The following is a 16,169-nucleotide window of genomic DNA, read 5'->3' on the forward strand; positions in this document are numbered from 1 at the left end:
GGCCTGTTTGGCTGCTTTGTCAGCCCTCCTATTTCCTACTGATACTTCATCCTCACCGGTTGTGTCAGCTGCACATTAGATAATGGCTATCTTACTTGCCAACTGAATGGCGTCTAATAGATTAAGCACCAGTTGAGAGTGCTTAATATGCTTTCCACCAGAGGTGATAAAGCCTCTGTTTTTCCACAGTTGTCCAAAATCATGGACCACACCGAATGCATATCTAGAATCAGTATAGATATTAGCAGTATGATCTTTAGCTATTATACAAGCTCTAGTGAGGGCAAACAATTCAGCAGCCTGAGCCGAGGTTCCGGGAGGCAGGGCGAATGCTTCAACAGTTTCGTGGGGATTTACAATAGCATAGCCTGCCAAAAACAAATCATCCGACGGCCTATGTGATGATCCATCCGTACAGAGAATAAGATCAGGATTGTCCATGGGCTCTGTGAGCAAATCTGGTCTTGGTAAGGTGGCTACTTCCACCGTTAACAGACAATCATGCTGGTCTGGATCCTCTACTTCTTTAGTAGGGAGGAAGGTGGCTGGGTTCACTACCGGTGCACGTCGAAAGGTATAGTTAGGGTGTGACAGCAGTAATACTTCATAACCTGTTCTTCGAGACGCTGTAAAGTGTTGTGTGGCAGCTGAATTCAAAAGTAATAACACAGCATGGGCTGTAATGACAGTACATGGATGATCCAAAACAATAGGTACCGACTTTTCCACCATGACCGCAGTAGCAGCTACAGCACGTAGACATGCTGGCATTCCCCTTACTACTGGAGGCAGCAAAACCGAATAATAAGCAACTGGTTTATTTCCCCCACCATGTTCTTGGGTTAGTACTGCTGTTGCAAATCCTTCTTTCTCATTCACATACATCTGAAAAGATTTACCATAATTCGGAAGTCCCAACGCCGGAGCATTAGTAATGGCTTTCTTTAACTGTTTAAATGCCTCCTCTCTCTTTGGGGTCCACTCCACCTTGGGTGGGGCATCATTTAGGGCAGCTGTTCTTAGGACCGCATCCCATTCTCGATAATTGTCTGAATTCTTTCTGGTCCTAGCTGCCTCTGCCCTTTAGATATGTGAAAACCCAGGTACTGGACTTGAGTCTGACAAAATTGTAACTTTTGTAATGACACTCGGTGCCCTCTTTCACATAGGTGCTGTAACAGTTTCAGGGAATCTTGCATGCATCTGTATCCGTGGCTAGAAGCCACAAGCAAATCGTCCGCATACTGCAGCAGTAAAGACTGGTCTGATAATGAACAGTCTTCGAGGTCTCTTTTTACTGCTGCTGCATATACTGCGGGGCTTTCGGTGTATCCTTGGGGCAACCTGGTCCATGTGTACTGCTGCTTCTTGTGGGTGAAAGCAAACAGATACTGACTTTCTTGATTTAACGGGATAGAGAAAAAAGCTGAACACAGGTCTATTACAGTAAAGACAGTTGCTGTTGGTGGTATAGCAGATAGTATAATGTTGGTGTCCGGTACCACAGGGGTGATAGGGACTACTATCTTATTAATAGCTCTCAGATCTTGCACAAATCTCCATTCATTCGGCCTATTAACCTTTGGTATGGGCAGTATCGGAGTGTTACACGGGCTCTGTGTCTTTTCGAAAACTCCTTGTTCCAACAATGCAGAAATGACTGGCTCTATCCCATCTTCTGCCTCTGGAGGCAGTCTGTACTGCCTAATGCTTGGTAACACAGCGTTCTTTATCAATTGTACCCGATGGGGTACTGCAGAATGTACTTGCCCAACATGATTCTTATGCTTTGCCCAAAGTTTAGGAGATACTTGATTCAATGCCATTGGCAGCTTAGGTTGTTCAGGGGGTTGCTGTTTTTCAAAAGTGGAGGCATGATTTTTACCTTTCCACTGGAGAATCCCCCTGGTGCAGGTGACAAATTCTATCTGAATATTTTACAATTTTATTACTGCCCAAGGTTGATAGCCGTGTTGCTGTTTTTCTCTTTCTATTCCTACAATCATCGGACCCATATCTTTAGGTTTCGCTGGCGGTTTTACAGCCAATGTCAGATGGGGTGTCGAGTTCTCTTCTCTATACCGCTACTGCTGTAAGAGTGTCAAATCCATGGCTACCCCCAATCCTTCTGGTCCAAAATAAATGCGGGGCGTAGCTTCTACTATTTCTTCTCTATTTAAAAAGGATTGTACCAAACACTGGTAAGTTTCAGCTTTTTGGCGAGTGTACCAGGCTGTACAGTGAAGCTGAACTGCCTCAAAGCTTGTCAAAATTATATACATCAATTCTTCAGTATTAGAGTCAAATTTAGCTTTTAAGTTTTGTATAACTTCATGTATCAAGGGGGAATAGAAGTTGCCAATCAATTGCCAACAATAGAGGGCAGCCTTTTCTTTGTTATCCTCCCTTTTCTCTTCTTTAATCCCATTAAAGAACTGCTGAATATTATTTGGAGGGAGCTCCATGAACATTCCTTCCTTTGTGCAATAAATTGTGGCTCCTAGTTTGCACAAAGTCTGTCTTCCCAATAAAGGGAGCGGTGTTGTTTTAGAGACTATCAAAGTCTCATCATTAACTGATTGACCTTCAATTATCAATTTGGTAGGTTCAGATAAAAATTCTTTCATGGGGATACCGGCCACACCCATACTTAAGACGGTGGTGTTGCTGACAGGTAATCCCACAGAGGATGGTACAGAAGACATAGTAGCACTGGTATCCACCAGGAATTTCACATAAGTGTCTCCTATTTTTACTACTGCCAGAGGGTTTTCTTCTATGTCTGCTGATAAGCGGAGGGCTGCCGCCTGTACCACTAAGCCTCCGGGGCATCCCTATGCTGATTATTCTGTGCCTGTCCTCGTCCCTTTTGCTGATTTACTGACCTGTTTTAGCCTTATTTTCCTTATAGGTAAATAGTCCCTCTCTATCCATGTTAGCCAGTACTGTAACTGTCTCTTTCCAACTTTTTCCTTGCCAGTCTAAAACCCTTATTTTGTATGTTCTTGCTTGTTGTGGCAACATACAATTTAACAAGGTTTGCACTGCCAAAGGTTCATTTTGATCCATTGGTATTCCTGCATGCTCGTCCCAACTATTTTTCCATCTGCCTGCAAAATCTATTCTTCTGCTTTCTGCAAGCAGCGGGTGACTTCCCCTATATCTCCATGCTTTTTAGCTCCCTTTAATATGGCATCCTTGCCCCGGTGCTGCAACCAATGTTCCCGGGACTCATTTCCTTCTATTTTCCCGCCAATCTCCGTTTTCGCCGGCGGGTATAGGGAACATATCTTTTACCCCTTGCCAAGAGGACCCATATGCTGCCTGCAGTAATAATTTCACATCTCCGGGGAGGGGGTTATAAATGGTACAGGTTTGCTCAAGCCAGTTGTGAAAGGCTACTGGCTTATTAACAGGATTAGGGGCAGCTGATATCATATCCCGAGCTTCTCCCGGTGTCCAGGGCTTTAGGACAGCCATTGTTCCGATCATTACACGGGGGGCTTGTGTCGTGGGGGTAGTGGAGGAATCGGCCTGTCTTGTGGTATTCCTGGTATTCATTCCTGGGGCAGGGGTTGTGCTATCATCCACGACTCCTCCCCCCCGCCCCCCGTCTCCATTTTCATTTTCTAGTGGGTTTTGTGGATTTTCTGGTGTGTTTTGTGGATTTCCTGATGGGTTTTGTGGATTTTCTCGTCGCCTAGAGGCCTGATCCAGCTGAGCGGCCACTATTTCTATAATCTCCTGCCAATCATCCGGCTTGGTGGTTGGAAGACGGGGGTATAAGCCGACAGGAGAAGCGGTCAAAACCGGGGCACTCGGGGGGCTGTAAGAGGGAGGGGGCTTCTCCTTACCCTCCTCCTCTTTCTTTTTATTTTTAGGGGGCTGGTGCCTCTTTGCCACCTCTGTCCATTTTTTAAAACAATTCTCCATATAATCTTTATCCCAAGTGGGGTCCCCCGCCCCATTTTTGGTGGTCTGTCTCCATTCCTCAATTAAGGACAATTTAAAACTTCCTCCATATGGCCAATCCCCATCAGACCAACCGTACAAATCGCTACTAAACATTACCGCGTATCTGTCGTATCCTGTTTCTTTAATTACAGTGTCCGCCGGCGAGCCGGGCGGCACAATGGGATCTCCTACCTTCTCTCGTTGCTTTACTACCTTACTGATTCTTTTCTCAGTCTTGGGATGTACTTTCATTCTTTCAGTTGAGAGGTCGTCCTTCTTTCCTTTTCTAGGAGCTGGGCGCAAGCACCCTGCTCGACTTGAGCCGTTTCCCATTCTGCCGGGTGCAACGTCTCGCGATCTTTTCTGAAATGAGAGTTAGGACAATCCTACAAAATATACAATAATTTACAAAGCGCTCACCGGTGTTCTCTTTTCTGCTCAGCTCGGGGTCTCCTTTTGCCTTTTTGTTATTTTAGCTTCTTTGTGGTAGCTACCTTATGCCTCACCCCCTCCAGGGGATCTCGGCGGCCTGTCCCCCTTTCAGCTAGGACGGCCTAGGCACCTTCCTCCTTTCAGCTAGGAAGGTCCTTAAAATTCCTCTTTTCTCTTTAAAAGTTAAATTTAGTTCTTTTGGATCTCGTTTTTTTTTAGAGATCCTGCCGGACTACGCCAGAATCTGTCAAGGAAATATTTAGCTTAAATTAACTCAGGCGGAGACTTTCAGAAGTGCACTTCGAGAGAATTTATTTTTAAAAAGCGAGATATATCTCGGAGAGCCTGCTTGGACCGTACCAAGGCAAAACTCTGCTGTACAAGCAAATTGTCCCTATCTTTATACAGAAATTGAATACAGAAATAGAAAAGGAATCTTATTCATTAGTCCCGCGAGTACAAAGGTCGTCTCGGGAGGTACACACTCTATCTGTCCTTGCATAGTTTCTCTCTGTTCACAGTCTGATAAGCAGAATAAAAGGAGACTCCCTTTTAATACCAGATGGTCATTTAATTGCATCTCTAAGTTTCAAGGCTAAAAAAGCGTGGCTATTTTTCTAGTCCTATTATTTCTTTAAGCATAACAAAAACAGAATTTAACCCTTCCCTTTTCCATAAGCCATAGATTCATAGATTCTTTCTTCCACACTCAGGACCTGAATATCATCGGACTTTGAATGCTGAAGGAGAAATGTTTGTCTGTTTTGTCTGTGGGAATAGATTTCAAACATCAGTGTGACTGGAGAAGCACTGAGACACACACACCCGAGTGAGATTGTTCCAGTGCACTGACTGTGGAAAGAGCTTTAACCAGTTTCACAGCCTGAAAAAACATCGCACCATTCACAGCGGGAAGAAACCATACATGTGCTGTGTGTGTGGATGAGGCTTCAACTGATCGCCCAACCTGGAGAGACACAATGACACCCACACCACGGAGAAACCGTGGGAATGTGGGGATTGTGGGAAGGGATTCAATTACCCTTCTGATCTGGAAGTTCATCAGTGCAGTCCCACCGTGGAGAGACCGTTCACCTGCTCTGAGTGTGGGAAGAGATTCACTCATTCATACTACCTGCTGATACACCAACGCATTCACACTGGGGAGAGGCCGTTCACCTGCTCCATATGTGGAAAGGGATTCACTCATTCATCTGACCTGCTGACACACCAACGCATTCACACTGGGGAGAGGCCATTCATCTGCTCCACATGTGGGAAGAGATTCAGTACCTCATCCAACCTGCTGGTACACCAGCGAGTTCACACTGGGAAGAGACCGTTCACCTGCTCTGAGTGTGGGAAGGGATTTACTCATTCATCCCACCTGCTGGTACACCAGCGAGTCCACACTGGGGAGAGACTGTTCACCTGCTCGGAGTGTGGGAAGGGATTCACTGTGTCATCCGACCTGCTGACACACCAGCGAGTTCACAAGTGACTGCAGGGGTTAGATTCTGCTGTTGTTGCTGCTTTTATTCACATCCTAATGAACAGTGTTCATTCTGTTAGTTAGTGTTTGTTTCTGCTGATAACCCTTCAACTAGGCAGGAGTTTAATATTTTGATATTTCAAATAACTGTTGTTACTTGATGTCTCCAAGATAAGAGGAGACCAATTAATGACCTGTTTCTGACTGCTCCATTTTTGATTGGGGCGGAGGAGCAGTGAGAGATCGGGGCCCAGGAGCGTCGTGAGGTGAGGGTTCGGGGCCCAGAAGAGGCGAGGGCCCAGGGGCAGCATGGGCCAGCCCACACTGCGATCTATGGATAGTAGGAGCATATGTGTGCACTAGGTCCGTGCAGCAGAGTCTTGGTTAACCCTTGCCACTGGATCAAGACCGAGCTCTGTCAAGCCTATGTGGTGGCTGGTGTACAACGGCCACCCCATGTTAAAAGAATCCATGCACAGGCATTTTCCACCCTTCAGCATGGAGTTTGGGACCTAGAATGTCAGTTCCCTCATTGAAACACCTGTGAACTCATGTATTTTTGGTGTGGAAGTGGGTCATCCTCGATACGAGGGACGGCCTAATAATATACTATCATTTTTGAGCCTTTTCTCCTTTCTGACTCCAGATTATTTCAGTTCTCAGACCTTCGGTTACTCTCCGGGAAAAGTCCCAGCTTTCCATACCTTCCAGAGTGCCTCTCCTAGCCTTGCTATCCAGGGAAGGTATCGGTAACACGCCCGAGATCACTGAACACAAAACCCAGTCTGTTAATCACTTTCAGTTGCTGGACTTAGTATGTGCCTCACAGCATCTCTCTCACCTTCGATGTGTGATTGGGGCATCACGCCTCAAACCTGGGTTCAATTTAAATTTGAATCCATTCAGCAATTGTATTTAAAAAAAAAAACTACATTCAAGTATACAGATCACATCAAATAATTGGCAATGATTTAGTGTCAACAAGATGAACAAGTAAACACATCACGGCCCACTACTCCAGCTCTATAATCACAGGAGAAAGTCTGTTATCTTACTCCTCAAGTGATAGAGAAAGATCAGGACTCTAAGAACATCTAGAATCTGTTGTAAATATATTTCAAATCCTCACTGGTACAACCTGTCTATCTCTTTTCAATTGAAGTGAATGGAAGATGAGGAGGGGTTAGAGAGTAGGGGTGAAAGAGGAAATGGGGGTGAGGAGGGTTGGAGAGGAGGGAGGGGGTTTGGAGAGTAGGGGTGAAAGGAGTTGCGGTGAGGGGTTTGGAGAGTTGGGGTGAGGGGGGTTGGAGAGTAGGGAGGGGGATTGGAGAGTTGGGGTTAAAGAGGAGTTGGGGTGAGGGAGGGTTGGAGAGAAACATAGAAAATAGGTGCAGGAGTAGGCCGTTCGGCCCTTCGAGCCTGCACCACCATTCAATAAGATCGTGGCTGATCATTCAACACAAGACCACTTTCCTGCTTTCTCACCATACCCCTTGATCCCTTTAGCTGTAAGGGCCATATCTAACTCCCTCTTGAATATATCTCACGAACTGGCCTCAACAACTTTCTGCAGTAGAGAATTCCACAGGTTAACAACTCTCTGAGTGAAGAAGTTTCTCCTCATCTCGGTCCTAAATGGCTTACTCCTTATCCTTAGACTATGGCCCCTGGTTCTGGACTTCCCCAACATCAGGAACATTCTTCCTGCCTTTAACCTGCCCAATCCCGTCAGAATTTTATATATTTTTATGAGATCCCCTCTCATTCTTCCAAACTCCAGTGAATACAGGCACAGTCGATCCAGTCTCTCCTCATATGACAGCCCAGCCATCCCTGTACTCCTTCAATAGCAAGAATGTCCTTCCTCAGATTAGGAGACCAAAACTGAACACAATATTCCAAGTGAGGCCTCACCAAGGCCCTGGACAACTGCAGTAAGATCTCCCTGTTCCTATACTCACATCCTCTAGCTATGAAGGCCAAAGTACCATTTGCCTTCTTCACCGCCTGCTGTAGCTGCATGTCAACTTTCAATGACTGATGTACCATGACACCCAGGTCTCATTGCACCTCCCCTTTTCCTAATCTGCCTCCATTCAGCTAATATTCTGCCTTCCTGTTTTTGCCACCAAAGTGGATAACCTCACATTTATCCACATTAGATTGCATCTGCCATGCATTTGCCCACTCACCTAACCTATCCAAGTCACCCTGCAGCCTCCTCACAGCTCACACTGCCACCCAGCTTAGTGTCATCTGCAAAGTTGGAGATATTACACTCAATTCGTTCATCTAAATCATTGATGTATATTGTAAATAGCTGGGGTCCCAGCACTGAGCCCCGTGGCACCCCACTAGTCACTGCCTGCCATTCTGAAAAGGATCCTTTTATCCCGACTCTCTGCTTCCTGTCTGACAACCAGTTCTCTATCCACATTAATACATTATCTCCAATACCATATGCTTTAATTTTGCACAGTAATCTCTCGTGTGGGACCTTATCAAAAGCCTTTTGAAAGTCCAAATACACCACATCCACTGGTTCTCCCTTGTCCACTCTACTAGTTACATCCTCAAAAAATTCTAGAAGATTTGGCAAGCATGATTTCCTTTTCATAAATCCATGCTGACTTGGACCGATCCTGTCACTGCTTTCCAAATGCGCTGCTATTTCATCTAAATAATTGATTCCAACATTTTCCCCACCGCCGATGTCAGGCTAACCGGTCTCTAATTCCCTGTTTTCTCTCACCCTTTTTTAAAAAGTGGTGTTACATTAGCTACCCTCCAGTCCATAGGAACTGATCCAGAATCGATAGACTGTTGGAAAATGATCACCAATGCATCCACTATTTCTAGGGCCACTTCTTTAAGTACTCAGGGATGCAGACTATCAGGCCCTGGGGATTTATCGGCCTTCAATCCCATCAATTTCCCTAACACAATTTCCTGACTAATAAGGATTTCCTTCAGTTCCTCCTTCTCACTAGACCCTCAGTCCCCTAGTATTTCCAGAATGTTATTTGTGTCTTCCTTCCTGAAGACAGTGCCAAAGTATTTGTTCCATTGGTCTGCCATTTCATTGTTCCCCATTATAAATTAAACTGATTCTGACTGCAAGGGACCTACGTTTGTCTTCAATTTCAGGGGTGAAACAGGAGTTAGGCTGAGGGGGGGGGGGGTTGGAGAGTAGGGATGAAAAAGGAGTTGAGGTTAGGGAGTTGGAGAGTACTAGTGAAAGAAGAGTTGGGGTGGAGGGTGAATGGAGAGGAGATGTAACGTAGGAAATGCCGCAGCCAATTTGTGAACAGCAAGATCCCATAAGCAGCAATGTAATGATGACAAGATAATCCATTCTCAGTGATGTTAGTTGAGGGATACACATTGGCCAGGACACCGTGGAGCACTCCACCTGATCTTCCTCAGAATCGTGGCCGTGGGATCTTTTACATCCAACTTAGGGACTAGACAGGGCGTTGGTTCAATGTCTCCTCTGAAAGATGGCACCTCTGACAGTGCAGCACTCCCTCTGTATTGGCACCTGGAGTCTCGGCCTAGATTATGGGCTCGGGTCTCTGGATTGGGAATTGAACCCCCGATCCCCAGACTCAGGGCCGAGAGTGGTACCACTGAGCCAAGGCTGACATGATCTGTTCCCTGTTCCCATTACACTAGACCGTGCCTGTGTTATTACACTAACCCCACCCATTCTTACTGCAGTGGACCTTCACTGTGTTATTAGATATTCGGCAAAGCATTTACTACAACAACAAAACAACCAGAACTTACATTAATATAGCGCCTTTAATGCAGTGAAACATCCCACAGTGCTTAACAAAATCGATTCAATAAGAAAACATTTTTGACACAGAGCCACAGAGAAAGATATCAGGACAGATTCTCAAAAGTTTGATCGAAGAGGTAGTTTTTAAGAAGAATCTTGAAAGAGGAGGTGGAGATTTAGGGGGAATTCCAAAACTTAGAGCCTCGGCAGCTGAAGGCACGGCCGCCAATGGTGGAGCGATTAAAATCGGGGATGACCAAAAGGACAGATTTGGAGGAGCAGAGAATTCGTTGGGTTGTGGGGCTGGAGGAGATGACAGAGATAGGGAGGGGCGAGGTCATGGAGAGTTTTGAAACCAAAGATTACAATTTTAAAATTGAGGCTTTGCTTAACCGGGCGCCAATGTAGGTCAGTGAGCACAGGGGTGATGGGTGAATGAGAATATAGCAATAGGTCCTGACTTGCACACACTATTAGATGAGACCCAATCTTTGTTTGAGTGCACTAGATACTGCCTGTGTGATCATCACACAAGATCCAGCCTTGTGTTCAGTATAACACGAGAGTCTGCCTCGTTATTATTGGATCCAGCACTGTCTTTGTTACTCTCACAGTGGGCCATGCATTTGCTGTTATTACTCTGGACCCTGTCTCCACTCTTATTGTATGAGACCCTGTCTCTGGAATTGTTACACTAGACCTGGCCTCTGCGATGATTGGAAAATAACCTGCCCTTGTTGTTCCAGCTCTAGTGCACGCCTCTATTATTATAACTATAGATCTTGTCTCTGTTGTATTCAATGGAGTATGTTTCTGATATTGTTAAAGTAGACCCGGCTTCTGTGAGTGTCACACTATCACCTCTTTCAGTTATTGCAAAAAAACTGTTTCAATTATTAAAGACTTGTTTCTAGTGTAAAACTAGGCCTTTCTCAGTTATTAATGCACTATACCCTGTCTCTGTTTATATTACCCTAAACCCTGTCTGTTTATATTATACTAGACCCTGTCTCTGTTTATATTACACTAGGCCCTGTCTCTGTTTATATTACACTCGGCCCTGTCTCTGTTTATACTGCACTCGGCCCTGTCTCTGTTTATATTACACTACACCCTGTCTCTGTTTATATTACACTAGACCCTGTCTCTGTTTATATTACATTGGACCCTGTCTCTGTTTATATTACACTAGACCCTGTCTCTGTTTATATTACACTAGACCCTGTCTCTGTTTATATTACACTAGACCCTGTCTCTGTTTATATTACATTGGACCCTGTCTCTGTTTATACTGCACTCGGCCCTGTCGCTGTTTATACTGCACTCAGCCCTGTCTCTGTTTATACTGCACTCGGCCCTGTCTCTGTTTATACTGCACCGGCCCTATCTCTGTTTATACTGCACTCGGCCCTGTCTCTGTTTATACTGCACTCGGCCCTGTCTCTGTTTATACTGCACTCGGCCCTGTCTCTGTTTATACTGCACTCGGCCCTGTCTCTGTTTATACTGCACTCGGCCCTGTCTCTGTTTTTTGACACTCGACCATGTCTTAGTTATTGCGGCACTAAACAATGTCCACAAATATTGGCAATGGTTTGGGAGGAAACAGTGAAAGTAACAGTCAAGAAACAGAAGACTGGAGACAGAAATAGAGCAAATTTTGCTGGATAGTTGCAAGTGTTGCATTCCTTTCCAAACGAAGGATAGAACCAGTGAGAGAATAAGAGATTTATTAACCTCACGGCAGGTTTAGGTACAGCTTCACTTTTACCATCACTGGCACCAATCATCACACACCGGAGGTAAATCTCAGGAGCTTCTGTGTGATGGTGAGGTGATCACTGAACAATAAAGCTCAGAGACTGGTGGGGGGTTGCTCATTATCCTCGGTGTGATTTAATCCCTTTTCCCACTGAGTACTGCGGACAGATATGGTCAGTGTGACATCACTTTCTAAACAAGAGACACACAAGACAATGGGTTATCAATCAATGGTAAAAGTATTAAACACTCTGCAATTACATTTTACATAAAAGGAAATACAATGCTGGAAAAGAATTGCTGAAGAGAATAATTTATCTCTGGGGAATTGACTAGCAAACATTAAGAATGATGTGTTTTGTTTACACACACACACACAAATATATAAATTATAGCAAAGACAGTGTGTGTGCTCTTTTCCATTGTTCTGCTACACCCGAGGTGTTATACTTTCTGTGGACTTTAGGAGCCTGCGGCAGCCCATCCGGCAGTGCTTACTGGGTCAGGATATAAAGAGACCGAGCACTGTTCCTCCTCCCACTGCCTGGGGGAATGGGTCAGATATTTAAAGGGGCAGGGACTCCCCCTTTCTTTGCATATTTATAGTTAAAGGGACAGTCCAGTTTATCTTGGGGTGTCGGAGGACTTCACCAACCGAGCTCCCATTAACAGTCGCTCCCTTCTGTACTGTGCGGCGATTGTAAAGCTGTCTATTTCAGTTACTTAAGCCTTTCTAAATTGTGCTGGCCCAATAGGGTGAGCCCGGCTGGCCCAATAGGGTGAACGCTTGCTGGCCCAATAGGGTGAGCCTGGGTTGGCCCAATAGGGTGAGCCTGAGCTGGCCCAATAGGGTGAGCCTGAGCTGGCCCAATAGGGTGAGCCTGAGCTGGCCCAATAGGGTGAGACTGTGCTGGCCCAATAGGGTGAGCCCGGTCTGCCCAATAGGGTGAGCCCGGTCTGGTCAAATAGGGTGAGCCCGTGCTGGCCCAATAGGGTGAGCCCGAGCTGGCCCAATAGGGTGAGCCTGGGCTGGACCAATAGGGTGAGCCCGAGCTGGCCCAATAGGGTGAGTTTGGGCTGGCCCAATAGGGTGAGCCTGGGCTGGACCAATAGGGTGAGCCTGGGCTGGACCAATAGGGTGAGCCCGGGTTGGACTAAAGTCAGCAGACAACAATCAATACAACAAGGCTCCCTTTCAGGGGCCACTGACCTGGGCATAAACATGTGTCCAATCAAACTGACAGACAGCCTGAAGCCCCGCCCACCCCTTGTCCCTGCCCAAAGGACCGCGCATGCGCCGCGATACCCGCCCTGACCAAGATGGCGGAAGCTGAGTCCGCTCCCCTGCCCTGACCAAGGTGGCGCCCGCTGAGCCCGCTTTCCCGGGCGCTCACTAACTGGGCCTGGAACCGGTGGGCAAATACAGGGCCTGCAGGCTGTGATTCGGGGCCTGGGGCTGAGCCCGGATGTGTGTGAAGCGGATGGTGCGGAGTGTTGTCTCTCGGGCCTGGGCCCGCACTCGGTGTGTGTGAAGCCCACGTCCCCCCCGGGGTTTATTAACCCATGGAACTATTTGTACTGCACTTTTTTGACTGACAGGCAACAAGCCCCGCCCCCTCAGAGAACTGTGGAAGTTGGGTCATTGAATAAATTTAAGACAGAAATAGACAGTTTCTTAACCAATAAGGTAATAATGGGTGATGGGGAGCGGGCAGGGAAGAGGACCTGAGTCCATGATTGGATCAACCATGATCGTATTAAATGACGAAGCGGGCTCGAGGGGCCATTTGGCCTACTCCTGCTCCTATTTGTTATGTTCTTTATGTCAAGCTCCCGCCCCCCCATCTCCCCCCCGCCTCCCGGACCAAATCATTCCATGCAGATGGTGCCGAGAAGCAGGACTGGGGAGGCATGCACGTGGACGGGGGTAAGGCACTTTGGCTGGGGGGGCATGCATTTGGACTGGGGTAAGGCACTTTGGCTGGGGGGGGCATGCATTTGGACTGGGGTAAGGCACTTTGGCTGGTCCTTGCTGACTTCTGGGCAGCTCTGTCCTGTGTTGCTTCAGGAAGTCAAAGTGGATCAAGTTACAATTTGCAAAGTCAGTGCGACCTTGCGATGGGCTGTTCCAGTTACACATTCCTGTGAAACTTCAGGGTGTGGCTTATCCTCCAAGGGGACCAATTAAAGACAAAGGGAGGAGCATGGTGGCCATTTTTGCAGTACAAATAAGCGCGTCCTTTATTAACCTGCTCCCTCCCTCCGCCCATCTTTCACCCGCTGCCTCACCCAATGCGCATGCTCAGCTCACACTGCCCGGCTGATTGATGGCAGCTCCCGACCAATAGAAGAGCGGGGGCGGAGCTGGAGGAATGGGCAGGCAGTTGGCCATCCAACCAATTGGAGTGTGTGTGGGCCGGGGCTTGTGACCCCCGATGGATGGGGCTGAGCCCGGATCTACCTCATTGGCTTAAACTCTGCCCCATTGTTAAAGCTGGTTTCTCTCAAACTGCAGGAGGATACTGGACCTTTCTGTTGTGATTTTAAACAGATGGAACCATGTGAGGTGGAGGAAACATTGCAGCATTTGGTAGTGAAATGGATTAATTCAGGCTGGACAGTGGGTATTATTTCAGGAAATAACACAGTGTAGATGTTTCTGTTTAAACAGATGGAACCCTGTCGTGGAACAACCACGCTTCTCATGTTCTGGTCAACCATGTGCGCAACAAGTGTCGTCATCTGGAGGAGCTCAAGCTCCGGGTTTCGGAGCTTGAGCAGCAGCGAGTGTCACTGCATCTGTGAGACTGAGAGCTGCGTGGCTAGCACCTTCCAGGAGGTCATCACCTCGCAGCATAAGAGTATGCAGGCAGAGAGGGAATGGGTGACTGCCAGACAGACATGGAGGACCAGGCAGGTAGTGCAGGAGACCTCGAGTGCATCTCACTCTCTATACTGGTGGTTCCTCAGGGAGTACAGTCAAGTCCAAGGCTTCATGGGTGGCTCAACTGTATGGGAGAGGGGGGAGGTGCACGGTTAGGAAGGCAATATTGAAAGGGGCTTCAATAGTTCCGGGGACAGACAGGCCTTTCTGCGGCCGCTGACATAACTCCAGGACGGTAGGTTGTCTTCCTGGTGCCAGAGTCAGGGATGTCATTGAGAGGCTGCAGGACATTCTGAGGGGCGAGTGTGAACAGCCAGATTCCTGAGGGGGTGGGGACTGTACAAGCCGGATAAGGTCACATCTCAACAACGCCGGTACCCTTACCTCCCTGGGGGTTTGCTAATACAGTTGGGGAGGGTTTAAACTTGCTTGGCAGGGGGATGGGAACCTGAGTGTAGATTCAGAAGGGAGAGAAGCAAAGCTTGGAAATGGGAACAGAAAATTCCTCAATGAGTTTGGTAGGCAGAGGCTAGAATATCAACCACAAAGGAGTTTGACAGTGCTTAATGGTACACACTTCAATGCAAGAAAGACTAGGGAATAAGGCAGATAAGCTGAGGTGTTGTTACAGCAGTGAGGAGGGATGATATGTTGGCAGGATCATCAAATGAGGCCATATGTGTTGAACTGATAAACAAAAAAGGGGCAATCACAATGTTGGGAGTGTACTATAAACAGTCAGAGGGAGATAGAAAAGCAAATATGTAGGAACATTTGAGAATTAGGCAGCAATAGTCGGAGATATCAACTACCACAGAATCAGAGAAATTTATGGTACAAAAGGAGGCCATTCAGCCCACTGTGTTTGTGCCGGTCAAGAAAGAGCTATCCCGCCTAATCCCACTTTCCAGCTCTTGCTCCACAGCCTTGTAGGTTATGACACTTCCAGTGCATATCTAAGTATGTTTCAAATGTTGTGAGGGTTTCTGTGTCTACCACCCTTTCAGGCTATGAGTTCCAGAGCCCCACCACCCTCTGTGTGAAAAGTTTCTCCTCAACTCTCCTCTAAAGCTTCTACCAATTACTTTAAATCTGTGCCCCCTGGTAATTGACCTCTCTGCAAAGGGAAATAGGTCAGTTCAGAGAAGGTTCACGAGGTTGATTTCGGAGAAGGGGTTGTCATGTGAAGATAGGTTGAGCAGGTTGGGCCTATACTCATTGAGTTTAGAAGAATGAGAGGTGATCTTATTGAAACGTGTAAGATTCTGAGTAGGCTTGACAGGGTTGATGCAGAGAGGATGTTTCCCCTCATGGGGGAATCTAGAACTAGGAGGCATAGTTTCAGAATAAGGGGTCGCCCATTCAAAACGGAAATGAGGAAGAATTTCACTCTCGGAGGTTCGTGAATCTTTGGAATTCTCTACCCCAGAGAGCTGTGGAGGCTGGGTCATTGAATATATTTAAGGTGGGGATAGACAGATTTTTGAATGATAAGGGAGTGAAGGGTTATGGGGAGTGGGAAGGGAAGTGGAGTTGAGGCCAAGATCAGATCAGCCATGATCTTATTGAATGGTGGATCAGGCTCGTGGAGCCAGATGGCTTATTCCTGCTCCTATTTGTTTGTCTTATAGAAACATCGAAAATAGGTGCAGGAGCAGGCCATTCAGCCCTTCTAGCCTGCACCGCCATTCAATGAGTTCATGGCTGAACATGAAACTTCAGTACCCCCTTCCTGCTTTCACGCCATACCCCTTGATCCCTCGAGTAGTAAGGACTTCATCTAACTCCCTTTTGAATATATTTAGTGAATTGGCCTCAACTACTTCGTGTGGTAGAGAATTCCACAGGTTCACCACTCTCTG

General features: G+C 46.8%; 1 long non-coding RNA gene across 2 annotated transcripts in view; it reads left to right on the forward strand.

Annotated features, from left to right (window-relative positions):
* Positions 1-16,169, forward strand: part of LOC139273742 (uncharacterized) — a 34,322-nt gene that overhangs the window by 12,988 nt on the left and 5,165 nt on the right. The window contains exon 5 of one of the 2 annotated variants that reach the window (XR_011595331.1): positions 5,100-7,085. The exons of the other annotated variant lie outside the window; for it this stretch is intronic. This is a non-coding gene — a long non-coding RNA (uncharacterized lncRNA). Of the gene's footprint in view, positions 1-5,099; positions 7,086-16,169 lie in introns of those variants that run through there. 2 annotated transcript variants of the gene reach the window in all.

Source organism: Pristiophorus japonicus, chromosome 9 (assembly GCF_044704955.1).
Source record: "Pristiophorus japonicus isolate sPriJap1 chromosome 9, sPriJap1.hap1, whole genome shotgun sequence".
NCBI lineage: Eukaryota > Metazoa > Chordata > Chondrichthyes > Pristiophoridae > Pristiophorus > Pristiophorus japonicus.